A 16,897-nucleotide genomic window follows, 5' to 3' on the forward strand; every position below is an offset into this window, starting at 1 on the left:
TCTTTCAGACCCAGGGATCAAACCCACATCTTTTATGTCTTCCTGCATTGAAAGGCAGATTCTTTACCAGTAGTGCCACCTGGGAAGCCCCTATTTTACATGTAACTGTCCATTTTTCCCAGCACCACTTACTGAAAACACTGTCCTTTTCCCGCTGTATATTCTTACCTTCTTTGAGAAATGAAAAAAATTAAACTTCGTATCAAAAGATCTGTTTTCTTTATCTCCATTGACTTATCAACTTTGCAATTTTCCAACATAGTAATTACAGTACTAAAATTTAATTTAAAAAACAAAAACAGAACAGATAGCAACAAGGCTCTGACACAAGGCAACAGTGTGCTATTCTGTCTTGTTAATGGCTGCATTTTCCTTGTTTCCAGAGAGCTTGCTCTTAATTGCATCATAACCAGCAGCTGTCTGTGACATGCAATCATAATTTCTACTTAATTGATCAAGTTATGGGCACCTAGAATGTAGAAATGCCTGGGGTTCAATTCACCTTTATTGTTGCTATAAACTGGTATATAAATTATTATCAAGAAATCCAATACCAACATCCTTAAATTTACAAATCTCTAACTTCTATGTCATCTTTTCCCATTCTGCCTCTTCTCTCTCCCCAATCCAAGAAACTTAAGCCTTAGGAACTTAGTTCGGCTGCATTACAGAACTCACAGCTGTCATATTTGCCTAACTTCATGATCCTCTTTATTGTAAATAAGCTCCACCCCCAAGAAGAATTAAAACTCATGTTTACAAACTCTGAATGACAGGGAACCAAATGAAATTGATTGGCAAACCCAATGAAGCTTTGAGGGAGGCAGGGTGGTGAAAGGCATCTGCCTGAAAATTCTCCTCTAGTTGGTGTTCTTTGTGTTTTTCTTCTCCCCTGGCAGTAACACCTGGCAGTATGAATTATTCACCAGTTCAATAAGATTGCTTATTATCTCCAGACCACGTGCTGGGGAGTCAGCCTGAATAAGACAGACAGGTGCTTCTCCACAGAATGACCTTCTAGTAGGAGGAGGCAGGCAAAGAATGTGTCCACCAGTCAGCCTGAGTTAATGCCATAAAGGAAAGCGAAATGGAGAGGAGATGGACTGTCTCTGGAGAGTACATTTTAGCTAGGATGGTCAGAAAACACCTCTGGGAGTAGTGACAGCTCAACTGTCAGTTGAGAAACCCACGTGTGATGGCAGGTGGGTTGGGGGAGAAGGGGTGAGCCCTCTGGCTGAGGCTAAACCTGAAAACAGGAAAGTGATGTTACTTGTTTGAGGGACAGAAAGGCAGCCAGTATTCACAGATTATATTGGTATTATAATACTATTATATGTTGTTATATATTATTATATATAATATATTAGTATATGTTATATTATTATTATATTGGTATTAAATTGGTATTATAAGATGAATTTGGAAAGGCAAGCAGAAACCAGATCATGCAGAGTCTTGGAAAATGTGATAAAGAATTGCATTTCCATGCTTAGAAAATAAAGAGCCTTTAAAATTGTAAGTATGTCAGAAAACCTGAATTTAAGTCTGTATGTTTCTAGTAACTAGTAGTTCGATTTCTGCTGCACCATTTAAATCTCGGAGCCTCCATTTCAGTACTTGTAAAACAACAACGTTAAGTATGTCAGCTGTTTTTCATCTGCCCACACTTCTTGCCTGTTCAATGCAGGAGATGTAAGAGATGTGGGTTCAGTCTCTGAGTTAGATAGATCTCCTGGAGGAGGGCACAGCATCCCACTCCAGTATTCTTGCCTGGAGAATCCCATGAACAGAAGAGCCTGGCATTTACAGTCCATAGGGTCACAAAGACTGGGGCACAACTGAAGTGACTGAGCATGCACGCACACATGCAAGCACCTTTCTCCCTCCCCGCTGTCATCCACTTCCCACCCTGGACTCCAGCACCTTCTGCAGTGGATTGAAGTGGAGTTTGCCCAACAGAAGTCACCAACAGGTGATGAGGTGACTGAAGGAGAGTGAGACAGACTACTTACCCCTCTAGGTACCTCACCACTAGGTCAAAACAAAATTTACCTTGACCTAAGGACACAGCTTCCATCAGGAGACTGTCAACAAAAATTCAATAAACTATCAAGATGAAAAATGGAATTTTATTTGAGCCAATCTGAGGATTATAATCTAGGAAGCAGATTCTCAGAAGTTCTGAGAACTGTCCTGTGTATTAGGAGTTAAAGGCACAGTCACATAAGTTTTCATGACAAAGATGTACATCAAAATGACATGCTGATACTTGACATAAGGTTCACCAAGGATACACAGTCTAGGTGAGCATGTACAAAGCCAGCAGCAGGTTACCATGACCCTTCAGAGCAGGAAAAGAACACTATTTTTTTAAGAAGTCACATTGCCAGTTGCAGAAGGAAAAACAATGAATCTCTGTGGTCCAGCAGGCACAGCTGTCTTTGAGGAGCTCTGGTTAGTGTGATACAGAGGCGGGCTGCATACTGGGGAGGAAGGAAGGAGGCTCAAACACAGACAGATTTTATGTTTAATTTTTTTCTTGTACTGCCTTAAAATATAAATTTTATTCCATCAAGGCCCTAACTTTCTTCAGCTTCAGGCCTGGGGTGGAAACAGCTACCCCTTGAGACTAACCTCAATGTCACATTCTATTTCCTTTAGCTTCCCTAACCCCTCCCATACCTTTGTAAATAGTTCTTTTATTCCATTCTTTTCAAAGAATAAGTGTGGCTCCCTGTTTACTGCCAGGGAGTGGGGGAGAAGACCCAAACACAGAGGTATTTTATGTTTAATTTTTTTCTTGTACTGCCTTAAAATACAATATAATATTCTCACTAGTGTAATAAGTATCATTTTGCCTACCTGACAGAATTCATATGTGAGGTATCAAAAGTTGCTTATTTAGTATAATATAGAGTATTATTTTTGTCTCCTTGTTCTCAAGATCTAAAACTCAGACCAACATTCCTAATAAAATAAATCAATTATATTATGAATTAAATATACAGTTTGGTATAAAGAGTTCTAGAGTATAGAATCATAGGACATTACCCACCATTTTCTAACAGTATCAATTTATAAATGAGGAAACTAATGTTCAGGGAAATTAAATTACCAAAAGTCTCAGAATCAAGTCTTCTGTCTCAATACAATCAGGAGTAGGTCCTTACTAGTTACTTAGTAAACACAAGCACAGTAGATCACCAACAAGGTCAAAACACTCAATTTCTAGATCTTAGCAGTCCCACATAATAGTCATTCCTTAAGTAAAAACAGCATAGGAACTGACAACATTCAGGTAACATTGATCAAGCGCTGTCATACTCCAATTGTCTAAGAAGCAATAAAATCACTAAAAATCGAATAACTCCAAAACTATACTTTGTATTTAAATAACTCATGAAAGGTCATAGTTGAAAAGAGCTTTAAAGATTGCTCAATCCCGGAACTTCCCTGGTGGTCAGGTGGTTAAAACTCTGCACTTTAATGTAGGGGCATGGGTTTCATTCCTGGTCGGGGAACTAAGATCTGCAGCTGCAGGGTGTAGGTAAAAGGTTAAAAAAAAGAAAAAGAAAAGAAAAAAAATTAAGTACTTAATCCTAACTCTTTTACCTTGAAAAAGGAAAAATCAAAATTGTAAAAGAGCAGGATGGAGAATTTAAGTCTTCACACTGCCAATGCAGTGCATTTTCATGACACTCCATTGCTTATATTTCATACTCAAAATATAAAAAAGAAAAGCCACACGAAATAAGTGGAAATTTGTGTGGTCTATGGTATGCAAAATTGGTTAATAAAATGTCCTTGTACCAGTATTTCAAATAGCCAAGTATTTTAAAGTATTATGTGTATATCTGAGAAGAGGACGGCTGGGGGAAATTTCCTGGCCCAGAGTAGTGAGATCTGATTTTTTCGGCCCCTTGCTTTTAGATGTCTGACTAATGGGAAAAAAATTTATCTTTCAAGTCCCCTAAAACATTCACCTTACAGCTGACAGAAAGAAAAAATCCATTTAAAGACAAGAGAAGGAAAATCCCCGGTTGGCATATTTGTTTTTCACTAAGGCCCCTCCCCAGACTCCACTGGAATTCTTCTAGTTGCACTGTGGTATGGAGAGTATCAACAAACCACTGAAATTCAGTAGATTTTAGAGTCATGGCCATCCCAGAGGGATGGGATGGGGTGGGAGGTGGGAGGGGGTTCTGGAAGGGGAACACATGTACACCCATGGTGGATTCATGTCAATGTATGGCAAAACAAATACAATAGTGTAAAGTTAAAAAAATAGATAAATAAACTAATTTAAAACACATAAAAAAATCTTATGTTGGAATCTAGTAAAGTCTGCTTAAGATAAGGAAGACAGTAGTGTTCCTGTGTATTCCCCCTTTTTAAATTTTTTTATTTGTAATTTTAGTGTGTGATGTGCTCATTCAACTATGTCTTGTGTCTGTGGATAATAAGGAATGTCTATAATATGTTTAATAGAAAATGACTGTAAAAATTGTTTAAAGTGTCTAGAAATATAGACATGGCCATTGTTTAATAGAACTAGGAGTTCTCATTACAGCAAAACAAGCTAGTAAGTGAGTTATAACGTATTGTGCAGCTTCACTGCGAAGAGGTGTGGCCCAAATAAAAGAAGAATTGGTATTGATACAGATATGTAAGAAGGAAGAGGGAGAAAGTACAGGGCAATGAGTCACATCCATTTTTCATAGTTCATTAGGTTGCAAACCACGAGGATTAATATCTTGTGCGATGGGTCAAAGATGTAAGGGTCTACAAGTGGAACAATTATTAATAATTTCTTTAGCCTGGCGGTTGGGATTTTTTATAGCTGGTGTAGGGAACCAGCATTGTTGTGCAACAGAGCATGCTGTTTCACCGGAGTAGCAAAAGAAATAAGTTTATCAGCTTGTTTATTACCATGAGTCATAGGGCTGGGAAGACAGGAGTGTGCTCGAATATGGGCAATAAAAATGGGAGAAGTCTGGTTTCTAATAATGGATTGCAGTTCAAAAAAAAAAGTTGTTGAATAATAGGTTGATTGGAGTTTATGGTGGAGGTTTCTATATTTTTTAATACAAAAACTGAATGTAAGGAATCAGATATTATATTAATGAGGTAAGGATGTAGACAAATAACTTGAATAAGAGCATACAATTCATTTTGTTGAGCAGAATGAAATTTAGTATAAAAGACTTTATATTTCTTAAGAGACCAGAATGAAGCTTTGGCATTTTTAGTCCCATCTATATAAAAGACCTCAGCTTGTGGTATAGGCAGCAAGCTGATACCGTGGGAAATAACAAATTCAGTATTTTTGAAGAAATTCCACAGCTTACCAGAAGGATAATGAAATGAAACTTCTCCAAAATATTCCAGAAAAGCTATTTGGAAATCGGTAGAAGTTTGTAATGCATTCTCAAATTGAGATTTATTGATTGGTATTACAATTTTATGAGGATCAGAGCCAATTAGAGTTTTAGTCCTATTTCTACCATTGATAATGTTTAGAGCAATTAAATCAAGGTAGGGTGTAAGTGACTTTATTCCCCTAAAACGGGTATAGATCCATTCTATTGGGTGTTCTTGTTGGGCAAGAAGTACTGTGGGAGAATGGCGAGAGGGGAGTATAAATAATTCTAGAGGTAAATATAATCCGATGCTAGTAAGAAACTGTTTATGTAATTTATTTTGCACTAAATAGAGTTCTTCTCGTGCCTCTTGAGAAAGTGAATGAGGGCTATTTAAATCAGTATCTCCTTTTAAAGTACTAAATAGGTTACTCAGTTGATAATTAGCAATGCCTAAAGAAGGTCGCACAGAGTCGGACACGACTGAAGTGACTTAGCAGAGCAGAGCAAAAGAAGGTCTAGTCCAATTTATATCACCTAAGAGCTTTTGAAAATCATTTAAGGTTGATAATTTATCAGTACGGATTTGGGTTAGTTGAGGAGTAACACATTGTCGATTAACAACAAACCCCAAGTAACGGTAAGGTGTAGAGGTTTGAATTTTTTCAGGGGCAATGATTAATCCAGAGTTTTTTAAGCATAATTGAGGTATATCAAACATGTGTTGAGTTTCTAAGATAGATGGAGCCGAAAACAATGTATCATCCATATAGTGAATAACAAGAAAGTTAGGAAATTGTTTTCTCACAGGCTCAAGGGCTTTAGCTACGTAGTTCTGACACATGGTGGGAGAATTCATCATCCCCTGAGACAGCACAGTCCATCGGTCCATTTATGAGGTCCGATATGATTAGGATAAGGGGGAGAGAAAGCAAATCTCTCTCGGTCTAAAGGGTGTAGAGGTATATTAAAGAGCAATCTTGTAAATCAATAATAATAATGTGCCAATTTTGAGGAATGGTGGTAGGTGATAGGATTTCTGGTTGTAATGTATCCATAGGTTTCACAGATGCACTAACTTTTCTAAGGTCTGTTAGGAGATGCCATTTGTTAGATTTTTTTTTATAACAAAAATAGGAGAGTTCCAAGGAGAACAAGATTCCTCAATATGTTTTAATTTTAGTTGTGTATCCATAAATTCTTTAGTAGTCTGTAATTTCTCTTTTGTGAGGGGCCACTGCTCTGTCCAAATAGGCTCATCATTTTTCCAAGTTATTTTAAAAATTGCGTTGTTTGTTAAATGAGCAGTGGCCCCTAGGAAAAATGTGGAATGTAAATTTGAGTCTGTCATTGCATAAGTAAGTCTCTCCCGATTAAATTAAGGGGTGCATCTATCACATAAGTTTTAATGTTGCAGGTTGTCCTTCTGGTCCCTCACATGGACATATTTGAGTACTTTGATAAACCTCTTATACTTTAGTTTGAGAAATTTCTGCAATTTGGCAACAAAATTTTTGTATAGGCCAGGATTTGGGCCATAAATGTTTGGAAGTAATAGTAATATCAGATCCAGTGTCGAGGAGGCCAGAAAATTTTTTACCATTAATTTTGATATTTATATTCAGTCAGGCAAATTCAGATATTAATGAAGTCCACAAGGATTGTTTTTGATCTGTACTGTCAAATCCACCCATCTGTACATCTTTAGAGGAGTTAATAGAAATGTAAGATAAAAGAAGTAATTGAGCAATTTTGTCCCCCTTTTTGAATTGCCACAAAATCTGAGATAACATCATAAGTTGAATTTTTTTCTGTATAATCTGAATCAATTACTCCAGGGTGAACAGTAATTTCTTTGGAAGTCAAACTAGATTGACCAAGTAAAAGACTGAAACTTTCTGGGGGCAGGGGTTCAAAAAGTCTGGTAGGTATTCGAGAGGAGACTGCTTGAGGGTAAAGAAGAAAGTCACTTAGGGCTGGTATATCGACGGCAGCACTGCCAGATGTTGAGGGTTTGAGGGAAAAGATGGAATTTGCCCCTGGTTTTTGTTGAAGGGGACCTGGGGGGCCCCTGTTTGGAGTTTCCCAGAATAGGTTTTCCTTCAATGTCAAATTTAGGTTTACAATCTTTGGCCCAGTGCATTTCTCTATGGCAGTGAGGGCAGATTTTGGGAGGTTTTTTATTAGCCCTCTTAGGGCAGTCCCTTTTTAAATGTTTTTATCTCCACATGTAAAACATTCTTCATTTCCCTTTTTAAGGGCAGCAACCATTGTTTCAGTTAGCATTTTCATCTTTTGAGTTTCTGATCCTAGATTGCAACAAGCCTTCAAATAATCTATAATAGTCTCTGTCTCTCGAATAGGAGCTATAGCTTTTTGACATTTCTGACTTGCATTTTCATAAGCAAGTCATTTCTCTAGTTGTCTTTTAGCTTCTTCTATGATTACAGTACGGGAAATAGCAGTTTCTAATCTACCTAAAAAATCAGCATACGTTTCATTGCTGCTGCTAAGTTGCTGCAGTCGTGTCCGACTCTGTGCGACCCTATAGACGGCAGCCCACCAGGCTCCGCCGTCCCTAGGATTCTCCAGGCAAGAATACTGGAGTGTGTTGCCATTTCCTTCTCCAGTGCATGAAAGGGAAAAGTTAAAGTGAAGTCGCTCAGTCATGTCCGACTCTTAGCGACCCCATGGACTATAGCCTACCAGGCTCCTCCGTCCATGGGATTTTTCAGGCAAGAGTACTGGAGTGGGGTGCCATTGCCTTCTCCGATACGTTTCATTAGGTCCTTGCAATATTTTAGTGTAGCTACCTGTAGGCTCTCCTTGAGGAGTAATTCGATCCCGAGCCTCAAGGGCCACTGTTTTTAATTGTTCATGCAACAAAAGAGGGCACTATATTTGAGCTTTTATACCATCAAATTGTCCTGTACCAGTTAGCATCTCAAAAGTAATTTGATTTTGGGGAGCGCCAGTTCGAGCATTTCTGTTAGCATGATCTCTGGCTATATCATGAAACTACATTATCCATTGAAGATATTTTCCTGGTTTAAGGAGAGCCTTTGTTAAAGTTCGTCAATCATGGGGAATAAAATTTTCAATAGAGGGTGTTATAGAATTTAGAAGTACTTTAGTAAAAGGTAAATGTGGGCTATACATAGTTAAAGCCGTTTTTATTTGTTGCATGTGATAAAAGTCAATAGCCTCATAATGAGGTATTATGTGCCCTTGAGCATCAGGACTTCTTAAAACTGGAAATGTGGAAAAACCATCGGTTTCAGAGACCTGCGATTGCAAAGCCAGCAATTCAGAAAGCCTCTGTCATGAAACAGAGTGGGCAGGTAGCAAATTTCTACAATTAAGAGTATGTGATAAAAACTCATCATTGTTATTCAGAAAAGTGTTGTCAATTTTAATGTCAAAAGATGTCTTAGGGGAGTCGTTGTCAGAATCATTCAGTTCAGTTCAGTTCAGTTCAGTCGCTCAGTCGTGTCCAACTCTTTGCAACCCCATGAATTGCAGCATGTCAGGCCTCCCTGTCCATCACCAACTTCCGGAGTTTATCCAAACCCATGTCCATCAAGTCAGTGATGCCATCCAACCATCTCATCCTCTGTCGTCTCCTCCTCCTGCCTCCAATCCTTCCCAGCATTAGGGTCTTTTCCAAAGAGTCAACTCTTCGCATGAGGTGGCCAAAGTATTGGAGTTTCAGCTTCAAAATCAATCCTTCCAATGAACACCCAGGACTGATCTCCTTTAGGATGGATTGATTGGATCTCCTTGCAGTCTCCAGAGTCTCCAGATAATGATTCTCCAGAATCATTAGGTTCTAGCAAAGGAGAGACTTTTGGATTCGTGCCTGTTGGCAGAGGAGGAGTGCTGGAACAACTAGGGCAGGGTTCATAGGAAAATTCTGAAATATTTCATGTTGTTTTAATTGGGCCTTTTGTAAGTTTTCATCATTTAATTCATATTCATGTAATAAGTGTTCTGTCAGTTGCTGAATATCAGGAGGGCCAGAATTACCTTGAAGTGGCATAATCACAGTTTTAATAATAGCCCATAAAGGCCAGAAATCTATCTGTTGGCATGAAACCAAAAGCCCCTGGACTTTAAATAAGTGATAAAGTAAGTAGAAAAGTGATAGGGCTTTTCAGCCGTAATAGTCTTTAGTACTTACCAGCCTCAATAGGCTCCTGGGTCACTCCGCCCGAACTGCCACGTGTACCAAGTTCCTGTTTTGGGGCGCCACTTGTTGCGGTCCTTTAATGGACCAGAACGTGGTGGTATGGAGTCGACAATAAGAAAGTAAAAGAAAGAAAGAAAGAGGCTGATATTCTCTGGTTTACGCAGAAGACCAATAAAACTCTAGGACAAAGAGTTTGCACCGCTTAAATAGGCTCAGGGCACCTTCTTGTGGAGGTCTTGAAAGCCCGGGCAAGTAAGTAAGCTTCTTCGAGGGCCTCTTCGCTCCAGAGTACTAGTCTGAAGGAGAGAGAGAGAGAGAAAGAGAGAGAGAGAGAGAGATGAAGAAAGACACGGGGACCCGAGCTCTGATGGAACAAGGGTGTTTTATTTGACATAGTGTTGGTACATATACTGTCTTACAAGGTAGCTTATTCAGCAAAGATAAGGATCAAAAATATCGCAAATTACCAAGAAAACATAAGGCTCAAAGAGAGAGAGTTGTAAATAATCACTTTCCATATCAGAAAGGAAGAAGGTGGTAAATAGTTACTTTTCACCATATGGGAAAGCTAACGAAGGAAATGCCTGCATTCCTCAATCTCCAGGAGCAGCGTGCCAGCTCCTCTTAATCCTTGAATACTCAAGGATTAATAAGGAAAAGAGGAAGCATGACAGATCAGCACACAGGAAGTCTCCTGTTATATGCTTCTTAACATTAGTCTTCTTTTTGTGCTCTTCAAAACAATCTGCTAAATTTCAAGTGAAACAGTGTGTGGGTTATATATAACAATTCTGAGGATTCAGTTCAGTTTAGTTCAGTCGTTCAATCTGTCCAACTCTTTGCAACCCCATGAACTACAGCACGCCAGGCCTCCCTGTCCATCACCAGCTCCCGGAGTTTACCCAAACTCATGTCCATTGATTCAGTGATGCCATCCAACCATCTCATCCTCTGCTGTCCCCTTCTCCTCCTACCCTAAATCTTTCCCAGCATCAGGGTCTTTTCCAATGAGTCATCTCTTCGCATCAGGTGGCCAAAGTATTGGAGTTACACCTTCAACATCAGTCCTTCCAATGAATATTCAGGACTGATTTCTTTTATGATGGGCTGGTTGGATCTCCTTGCAGTCCAAGGGACTCTCAAGAGTCTTCTCCAACACCACAGTTCAAAAGCATCAATTTTTCTGTGCTCAGCTTTCTTTATAGTCCAACTCTCACATTCATACTTGACTCCTGGAAAAACCATAGCCTTGACTAGATGGGCCTTTGTTGGCAAAGTAATGTCTCGCTTTTCAATATGCTCTCTAGGTTGGTCATAACTTTCCTTCCAAAGAGTAAGCGTCTTTTAATTTCATGGCTGCAATCACCATCAGCAGTGATTTTGGAGCCCCCAAAAATAAAGTCTGACACTGTTTCCACTGTTTCCCTATCCATCTGCCATGAAGTGATGGGACCAGATGCCTTGATCTTAGTTTTCTGAGTGTTGAGGTGTAAGCCAACTTTTTCACTCTCCTCTTTCATTTTCATCAAGAGGCTCTTTAGTTCTTCTTCACTTTCTACCATAAGGTAGGTGTCATCTGCATATCTGAGGTTATTGATATTTCTCCCAGCGATCTTGATTCCAGCTTGTGTTTCTTCCAGCCCAGCGTTTCTCATGATGTACTCTGCATATAAGTTAAATAAGCAGGGTGACAATAGACAGCCTTGACGTACTCCTTTTCCTATTTGGAACCAGTCTGTTGTTTCATGTTCAGTTCTAACTGTTGCTTCTTGACCTGCATACAGATTTCTCAGGAGGCAGGTCAGGTGGTCTGGTAGGCCCTTCTCTTCCAGAATTTTCCACAGTTTATTGTGATCCACACAGTCAGAGGCTTTGGCATACTCCATAAAGCAGAAGTAGATGTTTTTCTGGAACTCTCTTGCTTTTTCGATGATCTATCGGACGTTGGCAATTTGATCTCTGGTTCTTCTGGCTGTTCTAAAACCAGCTTGAACATCTGGAAGTTCATGGTTCATGTATTGCTGAAGCCTGCCTTGGAGAATCTTAAGCATTACTTTACTAGCGTGTGAGATGAGTGCAATTGTGTGGTAGTTTGAGGTTTATATGAATGTTAAACTTTTTGAGTATCTAAAGGAACAGATTCTAGTAAAGTCCTAGTAGAAAAAAACACACACAACTGCCATTTCCTAGCCTTGGACTTTGAGGAAGCAACTTAACTTTCCTGAACATCAGGTTTCTCACATGTGAAAAGGGTATATTTTTAAATCTTTGTTTTAGGGGAATATTTTGCCAAAGTCCAAGGAGAGTCCACTCTTCTTGTCACATCCTAAAGTAATAATCACTACTTTAAAAACTCTAAGAGTCAGAGTGAGACTTTTTTCTTCAACAAAGCCCTTTTTATTTTCTATTCAAGATAACATTAAGTAACAACAAAAAGCCCTCACAGTGGATTTTCAGCTCTCTACTGATAAATTTTCGTCCTCAAAATGTTTTATCTTTGAGTCACATTCCCCATCCTAGGAAGGCAGAGCAGAAAAAGAAAAAAATTTTTTTTTTTTGCTTAGAATTAATTTCTATGGATAGACTTGGTGGCTTCTCTCTCTGAGGCAGGTCCACCTCTCTTTCAATCTGAGATGATTGACAATGATGAAATCCAACCACAAACTACTTTCTTATTTGAGGAACTGAGAGACAGGCTTCCTCCAGTTTCTAACAGAGGTAAAGTAAAATCTCTATGATCACATTGGGAGATTTAAAGATTGTGAGATATTTCAACATCGCATTCCTTCCTTTGTTAAAATCTCTATAGTTTATTCTAAGAAGAAAATGGAAAAGCAAACTTTCCTATACCATCCTGACCAAGGAATATGACATGGCAAATGGTCAAGAAAGCCCTGTAGTCTCAGCAGCAGAATTGTGAGAGTCTAAGACACCTTTAGAAAAGTCATAATGAGGGGTCAGTAACAAAAAGAGGCCAGTACAGTACTTGGCACATAACAAGTACCCCTTAAATATGAGCCACTCTTACAAAGGAAAGAAGTGTTAGATTAGACTTGTTCTAAATGCAGATCATGTCCACATAGGTATTTTTATCATTTTCTTTTTTAAAGTATGGATTAGCTTTAAATAGATTCTTGGGCTTCCCTGGTGGCTCAGCTGGTAAAGAATTCACTTGCAATATGGGAGACCTAGATGCGATCCCTGGGTTGGGAAGATCCCCTGGGAAAGGGAATGGCTACCCACTCCAGTTTTCTGGCCTGGAGAATTCCTTGCACTATATAGTCGATGGGGTCACAGAGTTGGACACAACTGAGCGACCTTCACTCACTAAGCTAAAATATGATGAGAGGACAGGAGATGGTGAAGGACAGGGGAGCCTGGCATGCTGCAGTCCATGGGGTCACAGAGTCAGACAGAACTGAGTAAATGATACAGTAGACCAGTTATACTTAATTGATATCTATAGGTCATTTCACCCCAAAACAATGAATTTCACCTTATTCTCAAGTGCACACGGAACCTTCTCCAGAATAAACCACATCCGGGGCCACAAATCTAGTCTTGGTAAATTCAAAAAAATTGAAATCATTCCAAGCATCTTTTCTGACCACAATGCAGTAAGATTAGATGTCAATTACAGGAGAAAAACTGTTAAAAATTCCAACATATGGAGGCTGAACAACACGCTGCTGAATAATCAACAAATCACAGAAGAAATCAAAATATGCATAGAAACGAATGAAAATGAAAACACAACAACCCAAAACCTATGGGGCACCGTAAAAGCACTGCTGAGGGGAAGATTCAGAGCAATACAGGCTCACCTCAAGAAACAAGAAAAAAGCCAAATAAATAACCTAACTCTACACCTAAAGCAACTAGAAAAGGAAGAAATGAAGAATCCCTAGGTTAGTAGAAGAAAGAAATCTTAAAAATTAGGGCAGAAATAAATGCAAAAGAAACAATAGCAAAAATCAACAAAGCCAAAAGCTGGTTCTTTAAGAAGATAAATAAAATTGACAAGCCATAAGCCAGACTCATCAAGAAACAAAGGGAGAAGAATCAAATCAACAAAATTAGAAATGAAAATGGAGAGATCACAACAGACAACACAGAAATACAAAGGATCATAAGAGACTAGTATCAGCAACTATATCCAAATAAAATGGACAATTTGGAAGAAATGGATAAATTCTTAGAAAAGTACGACTTTCCAAAACTGAACCAGGAAGAAATAGAAAATCTCAACAGACCCATCACAAGCACAGAAATTGAAACTGTAATCAGAAATCTTCCAACAAACAAGATGGACCAGATGGCTTCACAGCTGAATTCTACCAAAAATTTAGAGAAGAGCTAACATCTGTCCTACTCAAACTCTTCCAGAATATGGCAGAGGAAGGTAAACTTCCAAACTCATTCTATGAAGCCACAATCACACTAATACCAAAACCTGATAAAGATGCTACAAAAAAAGAAAACTACAGGCCAATATCACTGATGAACATAGATGCAAAAATCCTTAACAAAAGCCTAGCAAACATAATACAGCAACATATTAAAAAGATCATACATCATGACCAAGTGGGCTTTATCCCAGGGATGCAAGGATTCTTCAATATCCGCAAATCAAGCAATGTAATACACCACATTAACAAATTGAAAAATAAAAACCATATGATTATTTCAATAGATGCAGAGAAAGCCTTTGACAAAATTCACCATCTATTTATGATAAAAGCCCTCCAAAAAGCAGGAATAGAATGAACACACCTCAACATAATAAAAGCTATATATGACAAACCCACAGCAAACATTATCCTCAATGGTGAAAAACTGAAAACATTTCCCCTAAAGTCAGGAACAAGACAAGGGTGTCCACTCTCACCACTATTATTCAACATAGTTTTGGAAGTTTTAGCCACAGTAATCAGAGCAGAAAAAGAAATAAAAGAATCCAGATTGGAAAAGAAGAAGTAAAACTCTCATTGTTTGCAGATGACATGATCCTCCACATAGAAAACCCTAAAGACTCCATCAGAAAATTACTAGAGCTAATCAATGAATATAGTAAATCTGCAGGATATAAAATTGACACACAGAAATCTCTTGCATTCCTATACACTAACAACGAGAAAACAGAAAGAAAAATTAAAGAAACAATTCCATTCACCATCGCAATGAAAATAATAAAATACTTAGGAATATATCTACCTAAAGAAACAAAAGACCTATATATAGAAAACTATAAAACGCTGGTGAAAGAAATCAAAGAGGACGCAAATAGATGGAGAAATATACAGTGTTCATGGATCGGAAGAATAACCATAGTGAAAAGGAGTATACTATCCAAAGCAATCTATAGATTCAATGCAATCCCTATCAAGCTACCAATGGTATTTTTCAGAGAACTAGAACAAATAATTTCACAATTTGTATGGAAATACAAAAAACTTCGAATAGCCAAAGCAATCTTGAGAAAGAAGAATGGAACTGGAGGAATCAACCTGCCTGACTTCAGGCTCTGCTACAAAGCCACAGTCATCAAGACAATATGGTACTGGCACAAGGACAGAAATATAGATCAATGGAACAAAATAGAAAGCCCAGAGATAAATCCATGCACCTATGGACACCTTATCTTTGACAAGAATATACAATGGAGAAAACTCAATCTCTTTAACAAGTGATTCTGGAAAAACTGGTCAACCACTTGTAAAAGAATGAAACTTTCTAACACCATACACAAAAATGAGCTCAAAATGGATTAAAGATCTAAACGTAAGACCAGAAACTATAAAACTCCTAGAGGAAAACATAGGCAAAACACTCTCCGACATAAATCACAGCAGGATCCTCTATGACCCACCTCCCAGAATATTGGAAATAAAAGCAAAAATAAACAAATAGGACCTAATTAAAATTAAAAGCTTTTGCACAACAAAGGAAACTAATAAGCAAGGTGTAAAGACAGCCTTCAGAATGGGAGAAAATAATAGCAAATGAAGCAACAAACAATTAATCTCAAAAATATACAAGCAACTCCTGCAGCTCATCACCAGAAAAATAAACAACCCAATCAAAAAGTGGGCCAAAGAACTAAACAGACATTTCTCCAAAGAAGACATACAGATGGCTAACAAACACATGGAAAGATGCTCAATATCACTCATTATCAGAGAAATGCAAATCAAAACCACAATGAGGTACCATTTCACACCCATCAGAATGGCTGCTATCCAAAAGTCTACAAGCAATAAATGCTGGAGAGGGTGTGGAGAAAAGGGAACCCTCTTACACTGTTGGTGGGAATGCAAACTAGTACAGCCACTATGGAGAACAGTGTGGAGATTACTCAAAAAACTGGAAATATAAATACCATATGACCCAGCAATCCTACTGCTGGGCATACACACTCAGGAAACCAGAATTGAAAGAGATACATGTACCCAAATGTTCATCACAGCACTGTTTATCAAATCGTTTATTTGATCAATTATGATCAATATAGTATTGATGATCAATATATTATATATGATAAGGAAGGCTCCTTCCTTTCTAAGCACTATTTAAAGAGATTAGGCAAAAATCTGTGAAAATTAAGTATACAATTTCAATAACAATGCAGGGAAGAGCAAAAGCATCCCAGGGTACTGAATGCTTTAGCTGCTCAACAAATGACAATACATGCATAACTTCTGGCTAGTGGGACCTCCTGAATAGGCATTAGAAAGCAATAGGATTAATAAGTGTTGTATGTGATATATGAAAGAGAATTATTCTTATTAACAGAGTCAATCCTAAGAGTTTTCATCACAAGGAAAAATTATTTTTTTCCTTTTCCTTTGTATCTATATGATATGATGGATATTCACTATACTTATTCTCAGGATGTATGTAAGTCTAATCATTACGCTGTACACATTAAATTTACATAGTGCTGTATGATAAGTATATGTCAATAAAACTGGGAGAAAAAAATCTCAAAAAGAATAAAGCAATGGAATTAAGTTAGGTATTAAAAAATGGGTAAGTTTTGGATAGTCTCATAATGGGATGATGAGGTAACTTTCCTGAGAGTAAAAATCCCTTCAGCAGCATGGGGAAGATTGGAAAGGTGGACTTGGGGTACACGTGTCTTGATGCATGAAGCAGAGTGCTCAGGACTGGTGCACTGGGATGACCCAGAGGGATGGGATGGGGAGGGAGGTGGGAGGGGGGTTCAGGATGGGGAACACATGTACACCCATGGCTGATTCATGTCAATGTATGGCAAAAACCACTACAATATTGTAAAGTAATTAGCCTCCAATTAAAATAAGTAATTTTTTTAAAAAAGGAAAGGTGC

General features: G+C 38.2%; 1 long non-coding RNA gene across 1 annotated transcript in view; it reads right to left on the reverse strand.

Moving 5' to 3' along the window:
* Window positions 1-9,914: 9,914 nt before the first annotated feature.
* LOC145521463 (uncharacterized) overlaps window positions 9,915-16,897 on the reverse strand; it is a 39,627-nt gene continuing 32,644 nt past the window's right edge. The window contains exon 4 of the long non-coding RNA XR_014065398.1: window positions 9,915-10,297. This is a non-coding gene — a long non-coding RNA (uncharacterized LOC145521463). The remainder of the gene's footprint in view (window positions 10,298-16,897) is intronic.

Source organism: Giraffa tippelskirchi, chromosome 9 (genome assembly GCF_054371585.1).
Source record: "Giraffa tippelskirchi isolate mGirTip1 chromosome 9, T2T-mGirTip1v1.2.pri, whole genome shotgun sequence".
NCBI classification, from domain to species: domain Eukaryota; kingdom Metazoa; phylum Chordata; class Mammalia; order Artiodactyla; family Giraffidae; genus Giraffa; species Giraffa tippelskirchi.